Here is a 27,679-nt window from a genome sequence, read left to right as displayed (position 1 = left end):
CTTCAGCACCAGACTGTCATACACACCTGGTAGTTGGCATTGCCTCCCGGGTTCCGGCTGAGTGGCATGAAGGTGGGCGGGGGTGGAGGGTGCTCGGTAGCCTGGACGTCGGGCAGGAGGTGAGAGGGGCGGAGGAGCAGCGCTGAGCTGGGAGCCGGGGCCCGCTGGTCCGAGGCCTCGGCCAGTACCGTGAGGGAGGCGGAGGTGGCCACAGGGCGCCGCAAGGGCAGGATCTCAGCCCATTCGGCCAGCGGGTGCCGCACCTCGTGGGGATCGCGGGAGTAATCCAAGTGTCCCGTGGAGGGATGCAGGCTGCGGTTGGACTCGCTGTGAGCACAGCTGGGGAGGCTACGTCTGTGGGCCGGTGGGGTGTCGCGCTACCAGGCGTCGGGCCGGTAGACCCGAGGCACCAGAGCGGATGGAGGCTCAGAGCCCTCCAGACCCAGACTCCGCCATGGGCCCAGTTGCTGTCCTTTTGGCCCGCGAGCCCCTCGACCTGCACCTGGCCGCCCCCACCGGCGCCCAGCCCCGGCGCCGCCACCTGTGTGCCTGTGTGTCCCTCCACAGCTCCCTCCGACAAAAGCCCCGCCCCACCACCACCCCGCCCCTCTGGCGTGTCACCGCGGTTGGGTGCGGGAGCGGGATCGAGGGCAGGGGCCGCTTCCCCGGGCCTGCCGGCCACCAGGGGCGGGGTCCTGAGCTCGGCGGGGGGTGTGGGGGCAAGGGTGGCCTTGCCGGGGCAGAGGGGCCGTGGCGACTCAATGGTGGCTCCCGGTGGCTTCGGGCCGGCTGCTGTCGGGCAGGAGGGCCGGCCCGGGCTGCGGCCGGGCTGCGCCTAGCGCCGCGTGGGCGGGCAGGACCGATGCCCAAGGGACCGCGGGCCCCGGGCCCTGAAGCCTCCGGGGCCACGTCCCTGTGAGCGACGTGCGGGATCTTGGGCGGGGCGCCAAGCGCCGAAGGGTTTGCTGGGTCACGGCCGCCCTGGGCTGGGAGGTGGTCGCCAAACCCTCCGCCGCCGCCCGATACCCGAGACCTCCGTTCCCCCTGCCTGGGCGGGCGAGGGGGCCCTGCCGGGGCGGGCCGGCCGCCAGGCTGGCGTTAAGGCGCCAGCGCCAGCGAAACTGGGCCTCAAGAGGCCGCCCGCGGCCCCCCGCCCCCGTCTACGGCCATACCACCCTGAACGCGCCCGATCTCGTCTGATCTCGGAAGCTAAGCAGGGTCGGGCCTGGTTAGTACTTGGATGGGAGACCGCCTGGGAATACCGGGTGCTGTAGGCTTTTTGCCTCCCGCTCCGCCCGCCTTCTCCTTTACTCGCCCGCGGCGGGGGCCGCCGGCTCCGCCCCCGCCGGGCCCCGCTGCAGGCCCCACCTCCTCAGGCCCCTCCCACCACGGCGCGCGCCGGCGGGGGCGCTCCCCGCCGGCCCGGCCGGCCAGGCGGCCAGAAGGCGGCCCTGGAAGGCAGCCGCACCCCAGACGCTCCCGGGGTGGCTGGCCCAGACCCAGACTCCGCCGCGGGCCCAGTGGCCGTCCTTTCGGCCCGCGAGCCCCTCGACCTGCACCTGGCCGCCCCCACCGGCGCCTAGCCCCGGCGCCGCCATCTGTGTGCCGGTGTGTCCCTCCACAGCTCCCTCCGACAAAAGCCCCGCCCCACCACCACCCCGCCCCTCTGGCGTGTCACCGCGGTTGGGTGCTGGAGCGGGATCGAGGGCAGGGGCCGCTTCCCCGGGCCTGCCGGCCACCAGGGGCGGGGTCCTGAGCTCGGCGGGGGGTGTGGGGGCAAGGGTGGCCTTGCCGGGGCTGAGGGGCCGTGGCGACTCAATGGTGGCTCCCGGTGGCTTCGGGCCGGCTGCTGTCAGGCAGGAGGGCCGGCCCGGGCTGCGGCCGGGCTGCGCCTAGCTCCGCGTGGGCGGGCAGGACCGATGCCCAAGGGACCACGGGCCCCGGGGCCTGAAGCCTCCGGGGCCACGTCCCTGTGAGCGACGTGCGGGATCTTGGGCGGGGCGCCAAGCGCCGAAGGGTTTGCTGGGTCACGGCCGCCCTGGGCTGGGAGGTGGTCGCCAAACCCTCCGCCGCCGCCCGATACCCGAGACCTCCGTTCCCCCTGCCTGGGCGGGCGAGGGGGCCCTGCCGGGGCGGGCCGGCCGCCAGGCTGGCGTTAAGGCGCCAGCGCCAGCGAAACTGGGCCTCAAGAGGCAGCCGTCGGCCCCCGCCCCCGTCTACGGCCATACCACCCTGAACGCGCCCGATCTCGTCTGATCTCGGAAGCTAAGCAGGGTCGGGCCTGGTTAGTACTTGGATGGGAGACCGCCTGGGAATACCGGGTGCTGTAGGCTTTTTGCCTCCCGCTCCGCCCGCCTTCTCCTTTACTCGCCCGCGGCGGGGGGGCCGCCGGCTCCGCCCCCGCCGAGCCCCGCTGCAGGCAGTAGTCAAGGTGGTTTACCTGCCCGAGCAGGAAGCTTGGGCGACGGCAGAAGTGGGAAGAAACTCTTGAGCACAGGTTCTTGGGATCCACGGAGCAGCGCATGCACATGCCATGGGTGCCTACACAGCTGGCTTGCTTGTCTGTGGGGAAAGGCGAGATGGGTCAGGGCCTGGGTTCCTGAGGGGCTGAGAATCAAGGCAGGGATAGAAGAAAGGGGACAGGCCCACATCCCCTGAACCCACGCCGGCGCCCACTCACCTTTGTGGAAAATACGATTGAAAAGTGCCCGCAAGAATCTCTTCAGATGCCTCCAGAGTTGAGGGAAGAAGGGGAGGGGGGAGGCCGGGAGCAGGGTGAGCCCTGAAATCCAACCCTTGTCCTGTCACACCCCAGCAGCCCTCCCACCTCAGCCCCTTCAAGACCCCAGGGCTCCCCCAACCGCGCTGCACAGATCCTACCCTGACCATAGTCACCATGTTGATCCCCACGTTGAGCAAGATGAAGCTGACCGGGATCAGAAGAATTGAGTATCCTTGCTCCTGGCATTTCCTGGGGATGGGGCCAGTGAACGGCTCGGCTCGGTAGTAGTTTCGCTCACCCATGGCCGTTGGTCCCAGGACTGCCTGGGCCCTCTGCCCTCCAGTTTTAACTGGGAGCCAGACTGGGTCATAATGGGGCAGGTGGTGAGGTCACAGTGAGGGAGGGGGATGAAAAGGAGGGCCCAGAGTGGCATTCCCTGGTAACCAGGGTCAGGTAAGCTGAGCCTGGACAGTCAAACAGGGCCCGGTGGCCGGCATACATCCCCTCGAGCGGTCACTCATTCGCTCACCGCCCGCTGACTCACTTGTTCAAATGACACATTGCGTCTCTTGGCCCCTCTTGAGACTAGGAAGACCTTGGCCTCAGAGGCCTGCTGAAGGCCTGGCTGGAGTCCAGAGCCTCAGCCTTCTTCATGCCCTTCACTGGGCCTGGAGCTGGACCTGCCCAGATGTGGAACCTCCCAGTTTGGAAGCAACGTCTTGTATGAGGCTCTCTGTGGACAGGGACAGCTGAGACACAGAGGAGGTGCCCAGAGACCAGGGGTTTGGAGTCTGCAGCTGCAGATGTACTTAGTGCATGGTATAGGACCAGGAGGGGCCTGCTGGCAGAACTGTGGCCACTAAACCAAAGGGACCCTCAGGCCAAGAAGGGGACACTGGCTTCTTATTGCAGGAAGCCAAGCGCAGGGACCCAGGCTGGCAGAAGGAGTGGCGCTTCCAAGCCACAGACCACCAATGTTTCCTGGACTCTGGAGCTCTTTATTCCTCTCTCCATGCCCTGCCGCCCCCTGCCCCTGCCCCCATTTGCTGCTGGTAAGTTCATTTTCCCAGTCTGGCTCCCATGCAGAGAGGGCCTGGAGGCCGAGGTGGAAGGTAGCAGCGAGTTGGCCCGCGCTTGGCCCTCCTGCGGTTGCCGCTTCAGCACCAGACTGTCATACACACCTGGTAGTTGGCATTGCCTCCCGGGTTCCGGCTGAGTGGCATGAAGGTGGGCGGGGGTGGAGGGTGCTCGGTAGCCTGGACGTCGGGCAGGAGGTGAGAGGGGCGGAGGAGCAGCGCTGAGCTGGGAGCCGGGGCCCGCTGGTCCGAGGCCTCGGCCAGTACCGTGAGGGAGGCGGAGGTGGCCACAGGGCGCCGCAAGGGCAGGATCTCAGCCCATTCGGCCAGCGGGTGCCGCACCTCGTGGGGATCGCGGGAGTAATCCAAGTGTCCCGTGGAGGGATGCAGGCTGCGGTTGGACTCGCTGTGAGCACAGCTGGGGAGGCTACGTCTGTGGGCCGGTGGGGTGTCGCGCTACCAGGCTTCGGGCCGGTAGACCCGAGGCACCAGAGCGGATGGAGGCTCAGAGCCCTCCAGACCCAGACTCCGCCATGGGCCCAGTTGCCGTCATTTCGGCCCGCGAGCCCCTTGACCTGCACCTGGCCGCCCCCACCGGCGCCCAGCCCCGGCGCCGCCACCTGTGTGCCGGTGTGTCCCTCCACAGCTCCCTCCGACAAAAGCCCCCCCACACCCCGCCCCTGTGGCGTGTCACCGCGGCCGGGTGCGGGAGCGGGATCGAGGGCAGGGGCCGCTTCCCCGGGCCTGCCGGCCACCAGGGGCGGGGTCCTGAGCTCGGCGGGGGGTGTGGGGGCAAGGGTGGCCTTGCCGGGGCTGAGGGGCCGTGGCGACTCAATGGTGGCTCCCGGTGGCTTCGGGCCGGCTGCTGTCGGGCAGGAGGGCCGGCCCGGGCTGCGGCCGGGCTGCGCCTAGCGCCGCGTGGGCGGGCAGGGCCGATGCCCAAGGGACCGCGGGCCCCGGGCCCTGAAGCCTCCGGGGCCACGTCCCTGTGAGCGACGTGCGGGATCTTGGGCGGGGCGCCAAGCGCCGAAGGGTTTGCTGGGTCACGGCCGCCCTGGGCTGGGAGGTGGTCGCCAAACCCTCCGCCGCCGCCCGATACCCGAGACCTCCGTTCCCCCTGCCTGGGCGGGCGAGGGGGCCCTGTCGGGGCGGGCCGGCCGCCAGGCTGGCGTTAAGGCGCCAGCGCCAGCGAAACTGGGCCTCAAGAGGCAGCCGTCGGCCCCCGCCCCCGTCTACGGCCATACCACCCTGAACGCGCCCGATCTCGTCTGATCTCGGAAGCTAAGCAGGGTCGGGCCTGGTTAGTACTTGGATGGGAGACCGCCTGGGAATACCGGGTGCTGTAGGCTTTTTGCCTCCCGCTCCGCCCGCCTTCTCCTTTACTCGCCCGCGGCGGGGGCCGCCGGCTCCGCCCCCGCCGGGCCCCGCTGCAGGCCCCACCTCCTCAGGCCCCTCCCACCACGGCGCGCGCCGGCGGGGGCGCTCCCCGCCGGCCCGGCCGGCCAGGGGGCCAGAAGGCGGCCCTGGAAGGCAGCCGCACCCCAGACGCTCCCGGGGTGGCTGGCCCGGACCCAGACTCCGCCGCGGGCCCAGTGGCCGTCCTTTCGGCCCGCGAGCCCCTCGACCTGCACCTGGCCGCCCCCACCGGCGCCCAGCCCCGGCGCCGCCACCTGTGTGCCTGTGTGTCCCTCCACAGCTCCCTCCGACAAAAGCCCCGCCCCACCACCACCCCGCCCCTCTGGCGTGTCACCGCGGTTGGGTGCGGGAGCGGGATCGAGGGCAGGGGCCGCTTCCCCGGGCCTGCCGGCCACCAGGGGCGGGGTCCTGAGCTCGGCGGGGGGTGTGGGGGCAAGGGTGGCCTTGCCGGGGCAGAGGGGCCGTGGCGACTCAATGGTGGCTCCCGGTGGCTTCGGGCCGGCTGCTGTCGGGCAGGAGGGCCGGCCCGGGCTGCGGCCGGGCTGCGCCTAGCGCCGCGTGGGCGGGCAGGACCGATGCCCAAGGGACCGCGGGCCCCGGGCCCTGAAGCCTCCGGGGCCACGTCCCTGTGAGCGACGTGCGGGATCTTGGGCGGGGCGCCAAGCGCCGAAGGGTTTGCTGGGTCACGGCCGCCCTGGGCTGGGAGGTGGTCGCCAAACCCTCCGCCGCCGCCCGATACCCGAGACCTCCGTTCCCCCTGCCTGGGCGGGCGAGGGGGCCCTGCCGGGGCGGGCCGGCCGCCAGGCTGGCGTTAAGGCGCCAGCGCCAGCGAAACTGGGCCTCAAGAGGCCGCCCGCGGCCCCCCGCCCCCGTCTACGGCCATACCACCCTGAACGCGCCCGATCTCGTCTGATCTCGGAAGCTAAGCAGGGTCGGGCCTGGTTAGTACTTGGATGGGAGACCGCCTGGGAATACCGGGTGCTGTAGGCTTTTTGCCTCCCGCTCCGCCCGCCTTCTCCTTTACTCGCCCGCGGCGGGGGCCGCCGGCTCCGCCCCCGCCGGGCCCCGCTGCAGGACCCACCTCCTCAGGCCCCTCCCACCACGGCGCGCGCCGGCGGGGGCGCTCCCCGCCGGCCCGGCCGGCCAGGCGGCCAGAAGGCGGCCCTGGAAGGCAGCCGCACCCCAGACGCTCCTGGGGTGGCTGGCCCAGACCCAGACTCCGCCGCGGGCCCAGTGGCCGTCCTTTCGGCCCGCGAGCCCCTCGACCTGCACCTGGCCGCCCCCACCGGCGCCTAGCCCCGGCGCCGCCATCTGTGTGCCGGTGTGTCCCTCCACAGCTCCCTCCGACAAAAGCCCCGCCCCACCACCACCCCGCCCCTCTGGCGTGTCACCGCGGTTGGGTGCTGGAGCGGGATCGAGGGCAGGGGCCGCTTCCCCGGGCCTGCCGGCCACCAGGGGCGGGGTCCTGAGCTCGGCGGGGGGTGTGGGGGCAAGGGTGGCCTTGCCGGGGCTGAGGGGCCGTGGCGACTCAATGGTGGCTCCCGGTGGCTTCGGGCCGGCTGCTGTCGGGCAGGAGGGCCGGCCCGGGCTGCGGCCGGGCTGCGCCTAGCTCCGCGTGGGCGGGCAGGACCGATGCCCAAGGGACCACGGGCCCCGGGGCCTGAAGCCTCCGGGGCCACGTCCCTGTGAGCGACGTGCGGGATCTTGGGCGGGGCGCCAAGCGCCGAAGGGTTTGCTGGGTCACGGCCGCCCTGGGCTGGGAGGTGGTCGCCAAACCCTCCGCCGCCGCCCGATACCCGAGACCTCCGTTCCCCCTGCCTGGGCGGGCGAGGGGGCCCTGCCGGGGCGGGCCGGCCGCCAGGCTGGCGTTAAGGCGCCAGCGCCAGCGAAACTGGGCCTCAAGAGGCAGCCGTCGGCCCCCGCCCCCGTCTACGGCCATACCACCCTGAACGCGCCCGATCTCGTCTGATCTCGGAAGCTAAGCAGGGTCGGGCCTGGTTAGTACTTGGATGGGAGACCGCCTGGGAATACCGGGTGCTGTAGGCTTTTTGCCTCCCGCTCCGCCCGCCTTCTCCTTTACTCGCCCGCGGCGGGGGGGCCGCCGGCTCCGCCCCCGCCGAGCCCCGCTGCAGGCAGTAGTCAAGGTGGTTTACCTGCCCGAGCAGGAAGCTTGGGCGACGGCAGAAGTGGGAAGAAACTCTTGAGCGCAGGTTCTTGGGATCCACGGAGCAGCGCATGCACATGCCATGGGTGCCTACACAGCTGGCTTGCTTGTCTGTGGGGAAAGGCGAGATGGGTCAGGGCCTGGGTTCCTGAGGGGCTGAGAATCAAGGCAGGGATAGAAGAAAGGGGACAGGCCCACATCCCCTGAACCCACGCCGGCGCCCACTCACCTTTGTGGAAAATACGATTGAAAAGTGCCCGCAAGAATCTCTTCAGATGCCTCCAGAGTTGAGGGAAGAAGGGGAGGGGGGAGGCCGGGAGCAGGGTGAGCCCTGAAATCCAACCCTTGTCCTGTCACACCCCAGCAGCCCTCCCACCTCAGCCCCTTCAAGACCCCAGGGCTCCCCCAACCGCGCTGCACAGATCCTGCCCTGACCATAGTCACCATGTTGATCCCCACGTTGAGCAAGATGAAGCTGACCGGGATCAGAAGAATTGAGTATCCTTGCTCCTGGCATTTCCTGGGGATGGGGCCAGTGAACGGCTCGGCTCGGTAGTAGTTTCGCTCACCCATGGCCGTTGGTCCCAGGACTGCCTGGGCCCTCTGCCCTCCAGTTTTAACTGGGAGCCAGACTGGGTCATAATGGGGCAGGTGGTGAGGTCACAGTGAGGGAGGGGGATGAAAAGGAGGGCCCAGAGTGGCATTCCCTGGTAACCAGGGTCAGGTAAGCTGAGCCTGGACAGTCAAACAGGGCCCGGTGGCCGGCATACATCCCCTCGAGCGGTCACTCATTCGCTCACCGCCCGCTGACTCACTTGTTCAAATGACACATTGCGTCTCTTGGCCCCTCTTGAGACTAGGAAGACCTTGGCCTCAGAGGCCTGCTGAAGGCCTGGCTGGAGTCCAGAGCCTCAGCCTTCTTCATGCCCTTCACTGGGCCTGGAGCTGGACCTGCCCAGATGTGGAACCTCCCAGTTTGGAAGCAACGTCTTGTATGAGGCTCTCTGTGGACAGGGACAGCTGAGACACAGAGGAGGTGCCCAGAGACCAGGGGTTTGGAGTCTGCAGCTGCAGATGTACTTAGTGCATGGTATAGGACCAGGAGGGGCCTGCTGGCAGAACTGTGGCCACTAAACCAAAGGGACCCTCAGGCCAAGAAGGGGACACTGGCTTCTTATTGCAGGAAGCCAAGCGCAGGGACCCAGGCTGGCAGAAGGAGTGGCGCTTCCAAGCCACAGACCACCAATGTTTCCTGGACTCTGGCACTCTTTATTCCTCTCTCCATGCCCTGCCGCCCCCTGCCCCTGCCCCCATTTGCTGCTGGTAAGTTCATTTTCCCAGTCTGGCTCCCGTGCAGAGAGGGCCTGGAGGCCGAGGTGGAAGGTAGCAGCGAGTTGGCCCGCGCTTGGCCCTCCTGCGGTTGCCGCTTCAGCACCAGACTGTCATACACACCTGGTAGTTGGCATTGCCTCCCGGGTTCCGGCTGAGTGGCATGAAGGTGGGCGGGGGTGGAGGGTGCTCGGTAGCCTGGACGTCGGGCAGGAGGTGAGAGGGGCGGAGGAGCAGCGCTGAGCTGGGAGCCGGGGCCCGCTGGTCCGAGGCCTCGGCCAGTACCGTGAGGGAGGCGGAGGTGGCCACAGGGCGCCGCAAGGGCAGGATCTCAGCCCATTCGGCCAGCGGGTGCCGCACCTCGTGGGGATCGCGGGAGTAATCCAAGTGTCCCGTGGAGGGATGCAGGCTGCGGTTGGACTCGCTGTGAGCACAGCTGGGGAGGCTACGTCTGTGGGCCGGTGGGGTGTCGCGCTACCAGGCGTCGGGCCGGTAGACCCGAGGCACCAGAGCGGATGGAGGCTCAGAGCCCTCCAGACCCAGACTCCGCCATGGGACCAGTTGCCGTCCTTTTGGCCCGCGAGCCCCTCGACCTGCACCTGGCCGCCCCCACCGGCGCCCAGCCCCGGCGCCGCCACCTGTGTGCCTGTGTGTCCCTCCACAGCTCCCTCCGACAAAAGCCCCGCCCCACCACCACCCCGCCCCTCTGGCGTGTCACCGCGGTTGGGTGCTGGAGCGGGATCGAGGGCAGGGGCCGCTTCCCCGGGCCTGCCGGCCACCAGGGGCGGGGTCCTGAGCTCGGCGGGGGATGTGGGGGCAAGGGTGGCCTTGCCGGGGCAGAGGGGCCGTGGCGACTCAATGGTGGCTCCCGGTGGCTTCGGGCCGGCTGCTGTCGGGCAGGAGGGCCGGCCCGGGCTGCGGCCGGGCTGCACCTAGCGCCGCGTGGGCGGGCAGGACCGATGCCCAAGGGACCGCGGGCCCCGGGCCCTGAAGCCTCCGGGGCCACGTCCCTGTGAGCGACGTGCGGGATCTTGGGCGGGGCGCCAAGCGCCGAAGGGTTTGCTGGGTCACGGCCGCCCTGGGCTGGGAGGTGGTCGCCAAACCCTCCGCCGCCGCCGGATACCCGAGACCTCCGTTCCCCCTGCCTGGGCGGGCGAGGGGGCCCTGCCGGGGCGGGCCGGCCGCCAGGCTGGCGTTAAGGCGCCAGCGCCAGCGAAACTGGGCCTCAAGAGGCCGCCCGCGGCCCCCCGCCCCCGTCTACGGCCATACCACCCTGAACGCGCCCGATCTCGTCTGATCTCGGAAGCTAAGCAGGGTCGGGCCTGGTTAGTACTTGGATGGGAGACCGCCTGGGAATACCGGGTGCTGTAGGCTTTTTGCCTCCCGCTCCGCCCGCCTTCTCCTTTACTCGCCCGCGGCGGGGGCCGCCGGCTCCGCCCCCGCCGGGCCCCGCTGCAGGCCCCACCTCCTCAGGCCCCTCCCACCACGGCGCGCGCCGGCGGGGGCGCTCCCCGCCGGCCCGGCAGGCCAGGCGGCCAGAAGGCGGCCCTGGAAGGCAGCCGCACCCCAGACGCTCCCGGGGTGGCTGGCCCGGACCCAGACTCCGCCGCGGGCCCAGTGGCCGTCCTTTCGGCCCGCGAGCCCCTCGACCTGCACCTGGCCGCCCCCACCGGCGCCTAGCCCCGGCGCCGCCATCTGTGTGCCGGTGTGTCCCTCCACAGCTCCCTCCGACAAAAGCCCCGCCCCACCACCACCCCGCCCCTCTGGCGTGTCACCGCGGTTGGGTGCTGGAGCGGGATCGAGGGCAGGGGCCGCTTCCCCGGGCCTGCCGGCCACCAGGGGCGGGGTCCTGAGCTCGGCGGGGGGTGTGGGGGCAAGGGTGGCCTTGCCGGGGCTGAGGGGCCGTGGCGACTCAATGGTGGCTCCCGGTGGCTTCGGGCCGGCTGCTGTCAGGCAGGAGGGCCGGCCCGGGCTGCGGCCGGGCTGCGCCTAGCTCCGCGTGGGCGGGCAGGACCGATGCCCAAGGGACCACGGGCCCCGGGGCCTGAAGCCTCCGGGGCCACGTCCCTGTGAGCGACGTGCGGGATCTTGGGCGGGGCGCCAAGCGCCGAAGGGTTTGCTGGGTCACGGCCGCCCTGGGCTGGGAGGTGGTCGCCAAACCCTCCGCCGCCGCCCGATACCCGAGACCTCCGTTCCCCCTGCCTGGGCGGGCGAGGGGGCCCTGCCGGGGCGGGCCGGCCGCCAGGCTGGCGTTAAGGCGCCAGCGCCAGCGAAACTGGGCCTCAAGAGGCAGCCGTCGGCCCCCGCCCCCGTCTACGGCCATACCACCCTGAACGCGCCCGATCTCGTCTGATCTCGGAAGCTAAGCAGGGTCGGGCCTGGTTAGTACTTGGATGGGAGACCGCCTGGGAATACCGGGTGCTGTAGGCTTTTTGCCTCCCGCTCCGCCCGCCTTCTCCTTTACTCGCCCGCGGCGGGGGGGCCGCCGGCTCCGCCCCCGCCGAGCCCCGCTGCAGGCAGTAGTCAAGGTGGTTTACCTGCCCGAGCAGGAAGCTTGGGCGACGGCAGAAGTGGGAAGAAACTCTTGAGCGCAGGTTCTTGGGATCCACGGAGCAGCGCATGCACATGCCATGGGTGCCTACACAGCTGGCTTGCTTGTCTGTGGGGAAAGGCGAGATGGGTCAGGGCCTGGGTTCCTGAGGGGCTGAGAATCAAGGCAGGGATAGAAGAAAGGGGACAGGCCCACATCCCCTGAACCCACGCCGGCGCCCACTCACCTTTGTGGAAAATACGATTGAAAAGTGCCCGCAAGAATCTCTTCAGATGCCTCCAGAGTTGAGGGAAGAAGGGGAGGGGGGAGGCCGGGAGCAGGGTGAGCCCTGAAATCCAACCCTTGTCCTGTCACACCCCAGCAGCCCTCCCACCTCAGCCCCTTCAAGACCCCAGGGCTCCCCCAACCGCGCTGCACAGATCCTACCCTGACCATAGTCACCATGTTGATCCCCACGTTGAGCAAGATGAAGCTGACCGGGATCAGAAGAATTGAGTATCCTTGCTCCTGGCATTTCCTGGGGATGGGGCCAGTGAACGGCTCGGCTCGGTAGTAGTTTCGCTCACCCATGGCCGTTGGTCCCAGGACTGCCTGGGCCCTCTGCCCTCCAGTTTTAACTGGGAGCCAGACTGGGTCATAATGGGGCAGGTGGTGAGGTCACAGTGAGGGAGGGGGATGAAAAGGAGGGCCCAGAGTGGCATTCCCTGGTAACCAGGGTCAGGTAAGCTGAGCCTGGACAGTCAAACAGGGCCCGGTGGCCGGCATACATCCCCTCGAGCGGTCACTCATTCGCTCACCGCCCGCTGACTCACTTGTTCAAATGACACATTGCGTCTCTTGGCCCCTCTTGAGACTAGGAAGACCTTGGCCTCAGAGGCCTGCTGAAGGCCTGGCTGGAGTCCAGAGCCTCAGCCTTCTTCATGCCCTTCACTGGGCCTGGAGCTGGACCTGCCCAGATGTGGAACCTCCCAGTTTGGAAGCAACGTCTTGTATGAGGCTCTCTGTGGACAGGGACAGCTGAGACACAGAGGAGGTGCCCAGAGACCAGGGGTTTGGAGTCTGCAGCTGCAGATGTACTTAGTGCATGGTATAGGACCAGGAGGGGCCTGCTGGCAGAACTGTGGCCACTAAACCAAAGGGACCCTCAGGCCAAGAAGGGGACACTGGCTTCTTATTGCAGGAAGCCAAGCGCAGGGACCCAGGCTGGCAGAAGGAGTGGCGCTTCCAAGCCACAGACCACCAATGTTTCCTGGACTCTGGAGCTCTTTATTCCTCTCTCCATGCCCTGCCGCCCCCTGCCCCTGCCCCCATTTGCTGCTGGTAAGTTCATTTTCCCAGTCTGGCTCCCATGCAGAGAGGGCCTGGAGGCCGAGGTGGAAGGTAGCAGCGAGTTGGCCCGCGCTTGGCCCTCCTGCGGTTGCCGCTTCAGCACCAGACTGTCATACACACCTGGTAGTTGGCATTGCCTCCCGGGTTCCGGCTGAGTGGCATGAAGGTGGGCGGGGGTGGAGGGTGCTCGGTAGCCTGGACGTCGGGCAGGAGGTGAGAGGGGCGGAGGAGCAGCGCTGAGCTGGGAGCCGGGGCCCGCTGGTCCGAGGCCTCGGCCAGTACCGTGAGGGAGGCGGAGGTGGCCACAGGGCGCCGCAAGGGCAGGATCTCAGCCCATTCGGCCAGCGGGTGCCGCACCTCGTGGGGATCGCGGGAGTAATCCAAGTGTCCCGTGGAGGGATGCAGGCTGCGGTTGGACTCGCTGTGAGCACAGCTGGGGAGGCTACGTCTGTGGGCCGGTGGGGTGTCGCGCTACCAGGCTTCGGGCCGGTAGACCCGAGGCACCAGAGCGGATGGAGGCTCAGAGCCCTCCAGACCCAGACTCCGCCATGGGCCCAGTTGCCGTCATTTCGGCCCGCGAGCCCCTTGACCTGCACCTGGCCGCCCCCACCGGCGCCCAGCCCCGGCGCCGCCACCTGTGTGCCGGTGTGTCCCTCCACAGCTCCCTCCGACAAAAGCCCCCCCACACCCCGCCCCTGTGGCGTGTCACCGCGGCCGGGTGCGGGAGCGGGATCGAGGGCAGGGGCCGCTTCCCCGGGCCTGCCGGCCACCAGGGGCGGGGTCCTGAGCTCGGCGGGGGTTGTGGGGGCAAGGGTGGCCTTGCCGGGGCTGAGGGGCCGTGGCGACTCAATGGTGGCTCCCGGTGGCTTCGGGCCGGCTGCTGTCGGGCAGGAGGGCCGGCCCGGGCTGCGGCCGGGCTGCGCCTAGCGCCGCGTGGGCGGGCAGGGCCGATGCCCAAGGGACCGCGGGCCCCGGGCCCTGAAGCCTCCGGGGCCACGTCCCTGTGAGCGACGTGCGGGATCTTGGGCGGGGCGCCAAGCGCCGAAGGGTTTGCTGGGTCACGGCCGCCCTGGGCTGGGAGGTGGTCGCCAAACCCTCCGCCGCCGCCCGATACCCGAGACCTCCGTTCCCCCTGCCTGGGCGGGCGAGGGGGCCCTGTCGGGGCGGGCCGGCCGCCAGGCTGGCGTTAAGGCGCCAGCGCCAGCGAAACTGGGCCTCAAGAGGCAGCCGTCGGCCCCCGCCCCCGTCTACGGCCATACCACCCTGAACGCGCCCGATCTCGTCTGATCTCGGAAGCTAAGCAGGGTCGGGCCTGGTTAGTACTTGGATGGGAGACCGCCTGGGAATACCGGGTGCTGTAGGCTTTTTGCCTCCCGCTCCGCCCGCCTTCTCCTTTACTCGCCCGCGGCGGGGGCCGCCGGCTCCGCCCCCGCCGGGCCCCGCTGCAGGCCCCACCTCCTCAGGCCCCTCCCACCACGGCGCGCGCCGGCGGGGGCGCTCCCCGCCGGCCCGGCCGGCCAGGGGGCCAGAAGGCGGCCCTGGAAGGCAGCCGCACCCCAGACGCTCCCGGGGTGGCTGGCCCGGACCCAGACTCCGCCGCGGGCCCAGTGGCCGTCCTTTCGGCCCGCGAGCCCCTCGACCTGCACCTGGCCGCCCCCACCGGCGCCCAGCCCCGGCGCCGCCACCTGTGTGCCTGTGTGTCCCTCCACAGCTCCCTCCGACAAAAGCCCCGCCCCACCACCACCCCGCCCCTCTGGCGTGTCACCGCGGTTGGGTGCGGGAGCGGGATCGAGGGCAGGGGCCGCTTCCCCGGGCCTGCCGGCCACCAGGGGCGGGGTCCTGAGCTCGGCGGGGGGTGTGGGGGCAAGGGTGGCCTTGCCGGGGCAGAGGGGCCGTGGCGACTCAATGGTGGCTCCCGGTGGCTTCGGGCCGGCTGCTGTCGGGCAGGAGGGCCGGCCCGGGCTGCGGCCGGGCTGCGCCTAGCGCCGCGTGGGCGGGCAGGACCGATGCCCAAGGGACCGCGGGCCCCGGGCCCTGAAGCCTCCGGGGCCACGTCCCTGTGAGCGACGTGCGGGATCTTGGGCGGGGCGCCAAGCGCCGAAGGGTTTGCTGGGTCACGGCCGCCCTGGGCTGGGAGGTGGTCGCCAAACCCTCCGCCGCCGCCCGATACCCGAGACCTCCGTTCCCCCTGCCTGGGCGGGCGAGGGGGCCCTGCCGGGGCGGGCCGGCCGCCAGGCTGGCGTTAAGGCGCCAGCGCCAGCGAAACTGGGCCTCAAGAGGCCGCCCGCGGCCCCCCGCCCCCGTCTACGGCCATACCACCCTGAACGCGCCCGATCTCGTCTGATCTCGGAAGCTAAGCAGGGTCGGGCCTGGTTAGTACTTGGATGGGAGACCGCCTGGGAATACCGGGTGCTGTAGGCTTTTTGCCTCCCGCTCCGCCCGCCTTCTCCTTTACTCGCCCGCGGCGGGGGCCGCCGGCTCCGCCCCCGCCGGGCCCCGCTGCAGGACCCACCTCCTCAGGCCCCTCCCACCACGGCGCGCGCCGGCGGGGGCGCTCCCCGCCGGCCCGGCCGGCCAGGCGGCCAGAAGGCGGCCCTGGAAGGCAGCCGCACCCCAGACGCTCCTGGGGTGGCTGGCCCAGACCCAGACTCCGCCGCGGGCCCAGTGGCCGTCCTTTCGGCCCGCGAGCCCCTCGACCTGCACCTGGCCGCCCCCACCGGCGCCTAGCCCCGGCGCCGCCATCTGTGTGCCGGTGTGTCCCTCCACAGCTCCCTCCGACAAAAGCCCCGCCCCACCACCACCCCGCCCCTCTGGCGTGTCACCGCGGTTGGGTGCTGGAGCGGGATCGAGGGCAGGGGCCGCTTCCCCGGGCCTGCCGGCCACCAGGGGCGGGGTCCTGAGCTCGGCGGGGGGTGTGGGGGCAAGGGTGGCCTTGCCGGGGCTGAGGGGCCGTGGCGACTCAATGGTGGCTCCCGGTGGCTTCGGGCTGGCTGCTGTCGGGCAGGAGGGCCGGCCCGGGCTGCGGCCGGGCTGCGCCTAGCTCCGCGTGGGCGGGCAGGACCGATGCCCAAGGGACCACGGGCCCCGGGGCCTGAAGCCTCCGGGGCCACGTCCCTGTGAGCGACGTGCGGGATCTTGGGCGGGGCGCCAAGCGCCGAAGGGTTTGCTGGGTCACGGCCGCCCTGGGCTGGGAGGTGGTCGCCAAACCCTCCGCCGCCGCCCGATACCCGAGACCTCCGTTCCCCCTGCCTGGGCGGGCGAGGGGGCCCTGCCGGGGCGGGCCGGCCGCCAGGCTGGCGTTAAGGCGCCAGCGCCAGCGAAACTGGGCCTCAAGAGGCAGCCGTCGGCCCCCGCCCCCGTCTACGGCCATACCACCCTGAACGCGCCCGATCTCGTCTGATCTCGGAAGCTAAGCAGGGTCGGGCCTGGTTAGTACTTGGATGGGAGACCGCCTGGGAATACCGGGTGCTGTAGGCTTTTTGCCTCCCGCTCCGCCCGCCTTCTCCTTTACTCGCCCGCGGCGGGGGGGCCGCCGGCTCCGCCCCCGCCGAGCCCCGCTGCAGGCAGTAGTCAAGGTGGTTTACCTGCCCGAGCAGGAAGCTTGGGCGACGGCAGAAGTGGGAAGAAACTCTTGAGCGCAGGTTCTTGGGATCCACGGAGCAGCGCATGCACATGCCATGGGTGCCTACACAGCTGGCTTGCTTGTCTGTGGGGAAAGGCGAGATGGGTCAGGGCCTGGGTTCCTGAGGGGCTGAGAATCAAGGCAGGGATAGAAGAAAGGGGACAGGCCCACATCCCCTGAACCCACGCCGGCGCCCACTCACCTTTGTGGAAAATACGATTGAAAAGTGCCCGCAAGAATCTCTTCAGATGCCTCCAGAGTTGAGGGAAGAAGGGGAGGGGGGAGGCCGGGAGCAGGGTGAGCCCTGAAATCCAACCCTTGTCCTGTCACACCCCAGCAGCCCTCCCACCTCAGCCCCTTCAAGACCCCAGGGCTCCCCCAACCGCGCTGCACAGATCCTGCCCTGACCATAGTCACCATGTTGATCCCCACGTTGAGCAAGATGAAGCTGACCGGGATCAGAAGAATTGAGTATCCTTGCTCCTGGCATTTCCTGGGGATGGGGCCAGTGAACGGCTCGGCTCGGTAGTAGTTTCGCTCACCCATGGCCGTTGGTCCCAGGACTGCCTGGGCCCTCTGCCCTCCAGTTTTAACTGGGAGCCAGACTGGGTCATAATGGGGCAGGTGGTGAGGTCACAGTGAGGGAGGGGGATGAAAAGGAGGGCCCAGAGTGGCATTCCCTGGTAACCAGGGTCAGGTAAGCTGAGCCTGGACAGTCAAACAGGGCCCGGTGGCCGGCATACATCCCCTCGAGCGGTCACTCATTCGCTCACCGCCCGCTGACTCACTTGTTCAAATGACACATTGCGTCTCTTGGCCCCTCTTGAGACTAGGAAGACCTTGGCCTCAGAGGCCTGCTGAAGGCCTGGCTGGAGTCCAGAGCCTCAGCCTTCTTCATGCCCTTCACTGGGCCTGGAGCTGGACCTGCCCAGATGTGGAACCTCCCAGTTTGGAAGCAACGTCTTGTATGAGGCTCTCTGTGGACAGGGACAGCTGAGACACAGAGGAGGTGCCCAGAGACCAGGGGTTTGGAGTCTGCAGCTGCAGATGTACTTAGTGCATGGTATAGGACCAGGAGGGGCCTGCTGGCAGAACTGTGGCCACTAAACCAAAGGGACCCTCAGGCCAAGAAGGGGACACTGGCTTCTTATTGCAGGAAGCCAAGCGCAGGGACCCAGGCTGGCAGAAGGAGTGGCGCTTCCAAGCCACAGACCACCAATGTTTCCTGGACTCTGGAGCTCTTTATTCCTCTCTCCATGCCCTGCCGCCCCCTGCCCCTGCCCCCATTTGCTGCTGGTAAGTTCATTTTCCCAGTCTGGCTCCCGTGCAGAGAGGGCCTGGAGGCCGAGGTGGAAGGTAGCAGCGAGTTGGCCCGCGCTTGGCCCTCCTGCGGTTGCCGCTTCAGCACCAGACTGTCATACACACCTGGTAGTTGGCATTGCCTCCCGGGTTCCGGCTGAGTGGCATGAAGGTGGGCGGGGGTGGAGGGTGCTCGGTAGCCTGGACGTCGGGCAGGAGGTGAGAGGGGCGGAGGAGCAGCGCTGAGCTGGGAGCCGGGGCCCGCTGGTCCGAGGCCTCGGCCAGTACCGTGAGGGAGGCGGAGGTGGCCACAGGGCGCCGCAAGGGCAGGATCTCAGCCCATTCGGCCAGCGGGTGCCGCACCTCGTGGGGATCGCGGGAGTAATCCAAGTGTCCCGTGGAGGGATGCAGGCTGCGGTTGGACTCGCTGTGAGCACAGCTGGGGAGGCTACGTCTGTGGGCCGGTGGGGTGTCGCGCTACCAGGCTTCGGGCCGGTAGACCCGAGGCACCAGAGCGGATGGAGGCTCAGAGCCCTCCAGACCCAGACTCCGCCATGGGCCCAGTTGCCGTCATTTCGGCCCGCGAGCCCCTTGACCTGCACCTGGCCGCCCCCACCGGCGCCCAGCCCCGGCGCCGCCACCTGTGTGCCGGTGTGTCCCTCCACAGCTCCCTCCGACAAAAGCCCCCCCACACCCCGCCCCTGTGGCGTGTCACCGCGGCCGGGTGCGGGAGCGGGATCGAGGGCAGGGGCCGCTTCCCCGGGCCTGCCGGCCACCAGGGGCGGGGTCCTGAGCTCGGCGGGGGTTGTGGGGGCAAGGGTGGCCTTGCCGGGGCTGAGGGGCCGTGGCGACTCAATGGTGGCTCCCGGTGGCTTCGGGCCGGCTGCTGTCGGGCAGGAGGGCCGGCCCGGGCTGCGGCCGGGCTGCGCCTAGCGCCGCGTGGGCGGGCAGGGCCGATGCCCAAGGGACCGCGGGCCCCGGGCCCTGAAGCCTCCGGGGCCACGTCCCTGTGAGGGACGTGCGGGATCTTGGGCGGGGCGCCAAGCGCCGAAGGGTTTGCTGGGTCACGGCCGCCCTGGGCTGGGAGGTGGTCGCCAAACCCTCCGCCGCCGCCCGATACCCGAGACCTCCGTTCCCCCTGCCTGGGCGGGCGAGGGGGCCCTGTCGGGGCGGGCCGGCCGCCAGGCTGGCGTTAAGGCGCCAGCGCCAGCGAAACTGGGCCTCAAGAGGCAGCCGTCGGCCCCCGCCCCCGTCTACGGCCATACCACCCTGAACGCGCCCGATCTCGTCTGATCTCGGAAGCTAAGCAGGGTCGGGCCTGGTTAGTACTTGGATGGGAGACCGCCTGGGAATACCGGGTGCTGTAGGCTTTTTGCCTCCCGCTCCGCCCGCCTTCTCCTTTACTCGCCCGCGGCGGGGGCCGCCGGCTCCGCCCCCGCCGGGCCCCGCTGCAGGCCCCACCTCCTCAGGCCCCTCCCACCACGGCGCGCGCCGGCGGGGGCGCTCCCCGCCGGCCCGGCCGGCCAGGCGGCCAGAAGGCGGCCCTGGAAGGCAGCCGCACCCCAGACGCTCCCGGGGTGGCTGGCCCGGACCCAGACTCCGCCGCGGGCCCAGTGGCCGTCCTTTCGGCCCGCGAGCCCCTCGACCTGCACCTGGCCGCCCCCACCGGCGCCCAGCCCCGGCGCCGCCACCTGTGTGCCTGTGTGTCCCTCCACAGCTCCCTCCGACAAAAGCCCCGCCCCACCACCACCCCGCCCCTCTGGCGTGTCACCGCGGTTGGGTGCGGGAGCGGGATCGAGGGCAGGGGCCGCTTCCCCGGGCCTGCCGGCCACCAGGGGCGGGGTCCTGAGCTCGGCGGGGGGTGTGGGGGCAAGGGTGGCCTTGCCGGGGCAGAGGGGCCGTGGCGACTCAATGGTGGCTCCCGGTGGCTTCGGGCCGGCTGCTGTCGGGCAGGAGGGCCGGCCCGGGCTGCGGCCGGGCTGCGCCTAGCGCCGCGTGGGCGGGCAGGACCGATGCCCAAGGGACCGCGGGCCCCGGGCCCTGAAGCCTCCGGGGCCACGTCCCTGTGAGCGACGTGCGGGATCTTGGGCGGGGCGCCAAGCGCCGAAGGGTTTGCTGGGTCACGGCCGCCCTGGGCTGGGAGGTGGTCGCCAAACCCTCCGCCGCCGCCCGATACCCGAGACCTCCGTTCCCCCTGCCTGGGCGGGCGAGGGGGCCCTGCCGGGGCGGGCCGGCCGCCAGGCTGGCGTTAAGGCGCCAGCGCCAGCGAAACTGGGCCTCAAGAGGCCGCCCGCGGCCCCCCGCCCCCGTCTACGGCCATACCACCCTGAACGCGCCCGATCTCGTCTGATCTCGGAAGCTAAGCAGGGTCGGGCCTGGTTAGTACTTGGATGGGAGACCGCCTGGGAATACCGGGTGCTGTAGGCTTTTTGCCTCCCGCTCCGCCCGCCTTCTCCTTTACTCGCCCGCGGCGGGGGCCGCCGGCTCCGCCCCCGCCGGGCCCCGCTGCAGGACCCACCTCCTCAGGCCCCTCCCACCACGGCGCGCGCCGGCGGGGGCGCTCCCCGCCGGCCCGGCCGGCCAGGCGGCCAGAAGGCGGCCCTGGAAGGCAGCCGCACCCCAGACGCTCCTGGGGTGGCTGGCCCAGACCCAGACTCCGCCGCGGGCCCAGTGGCCGTCCTTTCGGCCCGCGAGCCCCTCGACCTGCACCTGGCCGCCCCCACCGGCGCCTAGCCCCGGCGCCGCCATCTGTGTGCCGGTGTGTCCCTCCACAGCTCCCTCCGACAAAAGCCCCGCCCCACCACCACCCCGCCCCTCTGGCGTGTCACCGCGGTTGGGTGCTGGAGCGGGATCGAGGGCAGGGGCCGCTTCCCCGGGCCTGCCGGCCACCAGGGGCGGGGTCCTGAGCTCGGCGGGGGGTGTGGGGGCAAGGGTGGCCTTGCCGGGGCTGAGGGGCCGTGGCGACTCAATGGTGGCTCCCGGTGGCTTCGGGCCGGCTGCTGTCAGGCAGGAGGGCCGGCCCGGGCTGCGGCCGGGCTGCGCCTAGCTCCGCGTGGGCGGGCAGGACCGATGCCCAAGGGACCACGGGCCCCGGGGCCTGAAGCCTCCGGGGCCACGTCCCTGTGAGCGACGTGCGGGATCTTGGGCGGGGCGCCAAGCGCCGAAGGGTTTGCTGGGTCACGGCCGCCCTGGGCTGGGAGGTGGTCGCCAAACCCTCCGCCGCCGCCCGATACCCGAGACCTCCGTTCCCCCTGCCTGGGCGGGCGAGGGGGCCCTGCCGGGGCGGGCCGGCCGCCAGGCTGGCGTTAAGGCGCCAGCGCCAGCGAAACTGGGCCTCAAGAGGCAGCCGTCGGCCCCCGCCCCCGTCTACGGCCATACCACCCTGAACGCGCCCGATCTCGTCTGATCTCGGAAGCTAAGCAGGGTCGGGCCTGGTTAGTACTTGGATGGGAGACCGCCTGGGAATACCGGGTGCTGTAGGCTTTTTGCCTCCCGCTCCGCCCGCCTTCTCCTTTACTCGCCCGCGGCGGGGGGGCCGCCGGCTCCGCCCCCGCCGAGCCCCGCTGCAGGCAGTAGTCAAGGTGGTTTACCTGCCCGAGCAGGAAGCTTGGGCGACGGCAGAAGTGGGAAGAAACTCTTGAGCGCAGGTTCTTGGGATCCACGGAGCAGCGCATGCACATGCCATGGGTGCCTACACAGCTGGCTTGCTTGTCTGTGGGGAAAGGCGAGATGGGTCAGGGCCTGGGTTCCTGAGGGGCTGAGAATCAAGGCAGGGATAGAAGAAAGGGGACAGGCCCACATCCCCTGAACCCACGCCGGCGCCCACTCACCTTTGTGGAAAATACGATTGAAAAGTGCCCGCAAGAATCTCTTCAGATGCCTCCAGAGTTGAGGGAAGAAGGGGAGGGGGGAGGCCGGGAGCAGGGTGAGCCCTGAAATCCAACCCTTGTCCTGTCACACCCCAGCAGCCCTCCCACCTCAGCCCCTTCAAGACCCCAGGGCTCCCCCAACCGCGCTGCACAGATCCTACCCTGACCATAGTCACCATGTTGATCCCCACGTTGAGCAAGATGAAGCTGACCGGGATCAGAAGAATTGAGTATCCTTGCTCCTGGCATTTCCTGGGGATGGGGCCAGTGAACGGCTCGGCTCGGTAGTAGTTTCGCTCACCCATGGCCGTTGGTCCCAGGACTGCCTGGGCCCTCTGCCCTCCAGTTTTAACTGGGAGCCAGACTGGGTCATAATGGGGCAGGTGGTGAGGTCACAGTGAGGGAGGGGGATGAAAAGGAGGGCCCAGAGTGGCATTCCCTGGTAACCAGGGTCAGGTAAGCTGAGCCTGGACAGTCAAACAGGGCCCGGTGGCCGGCATACATCCCCTCGAGCGGTCACTCATTCGCTCACCGCCCGCTGACTCACTTGTTCAAATGACACATTGCGTCTCTTGGCCCCTCTTGAGACTAGGAAGACCTTGGCCTCAGAGGCCTGCTGAAGGCCTGGCTGGAGTCCAGAGCCTCAGCCTTCTTCATGCCCTTCACTGGGCCTGGAGCTGGACCTGCCCAGATGTGGAACCTCCCAGTTTGGAAGCAACGTCTTGTATGAGGCTCTCTGTGGACAGGGACAGCTGAGACACAGAGGAGGTGCCCAGAGACCAGGGGTTTGGAGTCTGCAGCTGCAGATGTACTTAGTGCATGGTATAGGACCAGGAGGGGCCTGCTGGCAGAACTGTGGCCACTAAACCAAAGGGACCCTCAGGCCAAGAAGGGGACACTGGCTTCTTATTGCAGGAAGCCAAGCGCAGGGACCCAGGCTGGCAGAAGGAGTGGCGCTTCCAAGCCACAGACCACCAATGTTTCCTGGACTCTGGAGCTCTTTATTCCTCTCTCCATGCCCTGCCGCCCCCTGCCCCTGCCCCCATTTGCTGCTGGTAAGTTCATTTTCCCAGTCTGGCTCCCATGCAGAGAGGGCCTGGAGGCCGAGGTGGAAGGTAGCAGCGAGTTGGCCCGCGCTTGGCCCTCCTGCGGTTGCCGCTTCAGCACCAGACTGTCATACACACCTGGTAGTTGGCATTGCCTCCCGGGTTCCGGCTGAGTGGCATGAAGGTGGGCGGGGGTGGAGGGTGCTCGGTAGCCTGGACGTCGGGCAGGAGGTGAGAGGGGCGGAGGAGCAGCGCTGAGCTGGGAGCCGGGGCCCGCTGGTCCGAGGCCTCGGCCAGTACCGTGAGGGAGGCGGAGGTGGCCACAGGGCGCCGCAAGGGCAGGATCTCAGCCCATTCGGCCAGCGGGTGCCGCACCTCGTGGGGATCGCGGGAGTAATCCAAGTGTCCCGTGGAGGGATGCAGGCTGCGGTTGGACTCGCTGTGAGCACAGCTGGGGAGGCTACGTCTGTGGGCCGGTGGGGTGTCGCGCTACCAGGCTTCGGGCCGGTAGACCCGAGGCACCAGAGCGGATGGAGGCTCAGAGCCCTCCAGACCCAGACTCCGCCATGGGCCCAGTTGCCGTCATTTCGGCCCGCGAGCCCCTTGACCTGCACCTGGCCGCCCCCACCGGCGCCCAGCCCCGGCGCCGCCACCTGTGTGCCGGTGTGTCCCTCCACAGCTCCCTCCGACAAAAGCCCCCCCACACCCCGCCCCTGTGGCGTGTCACCGCGGCCGGGTGAGGGAGCGGGATCGAGGGCAGGGGCCGCTTCCCCGGGCCTGCCGGCCACCAGGGGCGGGGTCCTGAGCTCGGCGGGGGTTGTGGGGGCAAGGGTGGCCTTGCCGGGGCTGAGGGGCCGTGGCGACTCAATGGTGGCTCCCGGTGGCTTCGGGCCGGCTGCTGTCGGGCAGGAGGGCCGGCCCGGGCTGCGGCCGGGCTGCGCCTAGCGCCGCGTGGGCGGGCAGGGCCGATGCCCAAGGGACCGCGGGCCCCGGGCCCTGAAGCCTCCGGGGCCACGTCCCTGTGAGCGACGTGCGGGATCTTGGGCGGGGCGCCAAGCGCCGAAGGGTTTGCTGGGTCACGGCCGCCCTGGGCTGGGAGGTGGTCGCCAAACCCTCCGCCGCCGCCCGATACCCGAGACCTCCGTTCCCCCTGCCTGGGCGGGCGAGGGGGCCCTGTCGGGGCGGGCCGGCCGCCAGGCTGGCGTTAAGGCGCCAGCGCCAGCGAAACTGGGCCTCAAGAGGCAGCCGTCGGCCCCCGCCCCCGTCTACGGCCATACCACCCTGAACGCGCCCGATCTCGTCTGATCTCGGAAGCTAAGCAGGGTCGGGCCTGGTTAGTACTTGGATGGGAGACCGCCTGGGAATACCGGGTGCTGTAGGCTTTTTGCCTCCCGCTCCGCCCGCCTTCTCCTTTACTCGCCCGCGGCGGGGGCCGCCGGCTCCGCCCCCGCCGGGCCCCGCTGCAGGCCCCACCTCCTCAGGCCCCTCCCACCACGGCGCGCGCCGGCGGGGGCGCTCCCCGCCGGCCCGGCCGGCCAGGCGGCCAGAAGGCGGCCCTGGAAGGCAGCCGCACCCCAGACGCTCCCGGGGTGGCTGGCCCGGACCCAGACTCCGCCGCGGGCCCAGTGGCCGTCCTTTCGGCCCGCGAGCCCCTCGACCTGCACCTGGCCGCCCCCACCGGCGCCCAGCCCCGGCGCCGCCACCTGTGTGCCTGTGTGTCCCTCCACAGCTCCCTCCGACAAAAGCCCCGCCCCACCACCACCCCGCCCCTCTGGCGTGTCACCGCGGTTGGGTGCGGGAGCGGGATCGAGGGCAGGGGCCGCTTCCCCGGGCCTGCCGGCCACCAGGGGCGGGGTCCTGAGCTCGGCGGGGGGTGTGGGGGCAAGGGTGGCCTTGCCGGGGCAGAGGGGCCGTGGCGACTCAATGGTGGCTCCCGGTGGCTTCGGGCCGGCTGCTGTCGGGCAGGAGGGCCGGCCCGGGCTGCGGCCGGGCTGCGCCTAGCGCCGCGTGGGCGGGCAGGACCGATGCCCAAGGGACCGCGGGCCCCGGGCCCTGAAGCCTCCGGGGCCACGTCCCTGTGAGCGACGTGCGGGATCTTGGGCGGGGCGCCAAGCGCCGAAGGGTTTGCTGGGTCACGGCCGCCCTGGGCTGGGAGGTGGTCGCCAAACCCTCCGCCGCCGCCCGATACCCGAGACCTCCGTTCCCCCTGCCTGGGCGGGCGAGGGGGCCCTGCCGGGGCGGGCCGGCCGCCAGGCTGGCGTTAAGGCGCCAGCGCCAGCGAAACTGGGCCTCAAGAGGCCGCCCGCGGCCCCCCGCCCCCGTCTACGGCCATACCACCCTGAACGCGCCCGATCTCGTCTGATCTCGGAAGCTAAGCAGGGTCGGGCCTGGTTAGTACTTGGATGGGAGACCGCCTGGGAATACCGGGTGCTGTAGGCTTTTTGCCTCCCGCTCCGCCCGCCTTCTCCTTTACTCGCCCGCGGCGGGGGCCGCCGGCTCCGCCCCCGCCGGGCCCCGCTGCAGGACCCACCTCCTCAGGCCCCTCCCACCACGGCGCGCGCCGGCGGGGGCGCTCCCCGCCGGCCCGGCCGGCCAGGCGGCCAGAAGGCGGCCCTGGAAGGCAGCCGCACCCCAGACGCTCCTGGGGTGGCTGGCCCAGACCCAGACTCCGCCGCGGGCCCAGTGGCCGTCCTTTCGGCCCGCGAGCCCCTCGACCTGCACCTGGCCGCCCCCACCGGCGCCTAGCCCCGGCGCCGCCATCTGTGTGCCGGTGTGTCCCTCCACAGCTCCCTCCGACAAAAGCCCCGCCCCACCACCACCCCGCCCCTCTGGCGTGTCACCGCGGTTGGGTGCTGGAGCGGGATCGAGGGCAGGGGCCGCTTCCCCGGGCCTGCCGGCCACCAGGGGCGGGGTCCTGAGCTCGGCGGGGGGTGTGGGGGCAAGGGTGGCCTTGCCGGGGCTGAGGGGCCGTGGCGACTCAATGGTGGCTCCCGGTGGCTTCGGGCCGGCTGCTGTCGGGCAGGAGGGCCGGCCCGGGCTGCGGCCGGGCTGCGCCTAGCTCCGCGTGGGCGGGCAGGACCGATGCCCAAGGGACCACGGGCCCCGGGGCCTGAAGCCTCCGGGGCCACGTCCCTGTGAGCGACGTGCGGGATCTTGGGCGGGGCGCCAAGCGCCGAAGGGTTTGCTGGGTCACGGCCGCCCTGGGCTGGGAGGTGGTCGCCAAACCCTCCGCCGCCGCCCGATACCCGAGACCTCCGTTCCCCCTGCCTGGGCGGGCGAGGGGGCCCTGCCGGGGCGGGCCGGCCGCCAGGCTGGCGTTAAGGCGCCAGCGCCAGCGAAACTGGGCCTCAAGAGGCAGCCGTCGGCCCCCGCCCCCGTCTACGGCCATACCACCCTGAACGCGCCCGATCTCGTCTGATCTCGGAAGCTAAGCAGGGTCGGGCCTGGTTAGTACTTGGATGGGAGACCGCCTGGGAATACCGGGTGCTGTAGGCTTTTTGCCTCCCGCTCCGCCCGCCTTCTCCTTTACTCGCCCGCGGCGGGGGGGCCGCCGGCTCCGCCCCCGCCGAGCCCCGCTGCAGGCAGTAGTCAAGGTGGTTTACCTGCCCGAGCAGGAAGCTTGGGCGACGGCAGAAGTGGGAAGAAACTCTTGAGCGCAGGTTCTTGGGATCCACGGAGCAGCGCATGCACATGCCATGGGTGCCTACACAGCTGGCTTGCTTGTCTGTGGGGAAAGGCGAGATGGGTCAGGGCCTGGGTTCCTGAGGGGCTGAGAATCAAGGCAGGGATAGAAGAAAGGGGACAGGCCCACATCCCCTGAACCCACGCCGGCGCCCACTCACCTTTGTGGAAAATACGATTGAAAAGTGCCCGCAAGAATCTCTTCAGATGCCTCCAGAGTTGAGGGAAGAAGGGGAGGGGGGAGGCCGGGAGCAGGGTGAGCCCTGAAATCCAACCCTTGTCCTGTCACACCCCAGCAGCCCTCCCACCTCAGCCCCTTCAAGACCCCAGGGCTCCCCCAACCGCGCTGCACAGATCCTGCCCTGACCATAGTCACCATGTTGATCCCCACGTTGAGCAAGATGAAGCTGACCGGGATCAGAAGAATTGAGTATCCTTGCTCCTGGCATTTCCTGGGGATGGGGCCAGTGAACGGCTCGGCTCGGTAGTAGTTTCGCTCACCCATGGCCGTTGGTCCCAGGACTGCCTGGGCCCTCTGCCCTCCAGTTTTAACTGGGAGCCAGACTGGGTCATAATGGGGCAGGTGGTGAGGTCACAGTGAGGGAGGGGGATGAAAAGGAGGGCCCAGAGTGGCATTCCCTGGTAACCAGGGTCAGGTAAGCTGAGCCTGGACAGTCAAACAGGGCCCGGTGGCCGGCATACATCCCCTCGAGCGGTCACTCATTCGCTCACCGCCCGCTGACTCACTTGTTCAAATGACACATTGCGTCTCTTGGCCCCTCTTGAGACTAGGAAGACCTTGGCCTCAGAGGCCTGCTGAAGGCCTGGCTGGAGTCCAGAGCCTCAGCCTTCTTCATGCCCTTCACTGGGCCTGGAGCTGGACCTGCCCAGATGTGGAACCTCCCAGTTTGGAAGCAACGTCTTGTATGAGGCTCTCTGTGGACAGGGACAGCTGAGACACAGAGGAGGTGCCCAGAGACCAGGGGTTTGGAGTCTGCAGCTGCAGATGTACTTAGTGCATGGTATAGGACCAGGAGGGGCCTGCTGGCAGAACTGTGGCCACTAAACCAAAGGGACCCTCAGGCCAAGAAGGGGACACTGGCTTCTTATTGCAGGAAGCCAAGCGCAGGGACCCAGGCTGGCAGAAGGAGTGGCGCTTCCAAGCCACAGACCACCAATGTTTCCTGGACTCTGGCGCTCTTTATTCCTCTCTCCATGCCCTGCCGCCCCCTGCCCCTGCCCCCATTTGCTGCTGGTAAGTTCATTTTCCCAGTCTGGCTCCCGTGCAGAGAGGGCCTGGAGGCCGAGGTGGAAGGTAGCAGCGAGTTGGCCCGCGCTTGGCCCTCCTGCGGTTGCCGCTTCAGCACCAGACTGTCATACACACCTGGTAGTTGGCATTGCCTCCCGGGTTCCGGCTGAGTGGCATGAAGGTGGGCGGGGGTGGAGGGTGCTCGGTAGCCTGGACGTCGGGCAGGAGGTGAGAGGGGCGGAGGAGCAGCGCTGAGCTGGGAGCCGGGGCCCGCTGGTCCGAGGCCTCGGCCAGTACCGTGAGGGAGGCGGAGGTGGCCACAGGGC

The 27,679-nt window shown here is 69.9% G+C and overlaps 16 non-coding genes across 16 annotated transcripts; all 16 read left to right on the top strand.

The window, feature by feature from the left end:
- Positions 1-1,158: 1,158 nt before the first annotated feature.
- LOC137214205 (5S ribosomal RNA) lies at positions 1,159-1,277 on the top strand. Its single transcript, XR_010938828.1, has one exon. It is a non-coding gene; the product is annotated as a 5S ribosomal RNA (ribosomal RNA).
- Positions 1,278-2,214: 937 nt separating this feature from the next.
- On the top strand, positions 2,215-2,333 carry LOC137214193 (5S ribosomal RNA). The gene has a single exon (XR_010938816.1). It is a non-coding gene; the product is annotated as a 5S ribosomal RNA (ribosomal RNA).
- A 2,695-nt stretch (positions 2,334-5,028) lies between these two features.
- On the top strand, positions 5,029-5,147 carry LOC137214181 (5S ribosomal RNA). The gene has a single exon (XR_010938803.1). It is a non-coding gene; the product is annotated as a 5S ribosomal RNA (ribosomal RNA).
- Positions 5,148-6,085: 938 nt separating this feature from the next.
- LOC137214169 (5S ribosomal RNA) lies at positions 6,086-6,204 on the top strand. The gene has a single exon (XR_010938791.1). It is a non-coding gene; the product is annotated as a 5S ribosomal RNA (ribosomal RNA).
- Positions 6,205-7,141: 937 nt separating this feature from the next.
- LOC137214156 (5S ribosomal RNA) lies at positions 7,142-7,260 on the top strand. Its single transcript, XR_010938778.1, has one exon. It is a non-coding gene; the product is annotated as a 5S ribosomal RNA (ribosomal RNA).
- Positions 7,261-9,962: 2,702 nt separating this feature from the next.
- Positions 9,963-10,081, top strand: LOC137214144 (5S ribosomal RNA). The gene has a single exon (XR_010938766.1). It is a non-coding gene; the product is annotated as a 5S ribosomal RNA (ribosomal RNA).
- Positions 10,082-11,018: 937 nt separating this feature from the next.
- On the top strand, positions 11,019-11,137 carry LOC137214133 (5S ribosomal RNA). Its single transcript, XR_010938753.1, has one exon. It is a non-coding gene; the product is annotated as a 5S ribosomal RNA (ribosomal RNA).
- A 2,695-nt stretch (positions 11,138-13,832) lies between these two features.
- On the top strand, positions 13,833-13,951 carry LOC137214121 (5S ribosomal RNA). Its single transcript, XR_010938740.1, has one exon. It is a non-coding gene; the product is annotated as a 5S ribosomal RNA (ribosomal RNA).
- Positions 13,952-14,889: 938 nt separating this feature from the next.
- LOC137214109 (5S ribosomal RNA) lies at positions 14,890-15,008 on the top strand. Its single transcript, XR_010938728.1, has one exon. It is a non-coding gene; the product is annotated as a 5S ribosomal RNA (ribosomal RNA).
- A 937-nt stretch (positions 15,009-15,945) lies between these two features.
- Positions 15,946-16,064, top strand: LOC137214098 (5S ribosomal RNA). Its single transcript, XR_010938715.1, has one exon. It is a non-coding gene; the product is annotated as a 5S ribosomal RNA (ribosomal RNA).
- A 2,695-nt stretch (positions 16,065-18,759) lies between these two features.
- LOC137214087 (5S ribosomal RNA) lies at positions 18,760-18,878 on the top strand. The gene has a single exon (XR_010938702.1). It is a non-coding gene; the product is annotated as a 5S ribosomal RNA (ribosomal RNA).
- Positions 18,879-19,816: 938 nt separating this feature from the next.
- LOC137214076 (5S ribosomal RNA) lies at positions 19,817-19,935 on the top strand. The gene has a single exon (XR_010938690.1). It is a non-coding gene; the product is annotated as a 5S ribosomal RNA (ribosomal RNA).
- Positions 19,936-20,872: 937 nt separating this feature from the next.
- On the top strand, positions 20,873-20,991 carry LOC137214064 (5S ribosomal RNA). The gene has a single exon (XR_010938679.1). It is a non-coding gene; the product is annotated as a 5S ribosomal RNA (ribosomal RNA).
- A 2,695-nt stretch (positions 20,992-23,686) lies between these two features.
- LOC137214052 (5S ribosomal RNA) lies at positions 23,687-23,805 on the top strand. The gene has a single exon (XR_010938668.1). It is a non-coding gene; the product is annotated as a 5S ribosomal RNA (ribosomal RNA).
- Positions 23,806-24,743: 938 nt separating this feature from the next.
- Positions 24,744-24,862, top strand: LOC137214040 (5S ribosomal RNA). The gene has a single exon (XR_010938656.1). It is a non-coding gene; the product is annotated as a 5S ribosomal RNA (ribosomal RNA).
- A 937-nt stretch (positions 24,863-25,799) lies between these two features.
- On the top strand, positions 25,800-25,918 carry LOC137214028 (5S ribosomal RNA). The gene has a single exon (XR_010938645.1). It is a non-coding gene; the product is annotated as a 5S ribosomal RNA (ribosomal RNA).
- Positions 25,919-27,679: the final 1,761 nt, after the last annotated feature.

The sequence above is a fragment of the Pseudorca crassidens genome, chromosome 19, assembly GCF_039906515.1.
Source record: "Pseudorca crassidens isolate mPseCra1 chromosome 19, mPseCra1.hap1, whole genome shotgun sequence".
Lineage (NCBI taxonomy): Eukaryota > Metazoa > Chordata > Mammalia > Artiodactyla > Delphinidae > Pseudorca > Pseudorca crassidens.
Note: the sequence above shows the minus strand (reverse complement) of the source record. Positions and strands in the feature narration are given on the sequence as shown.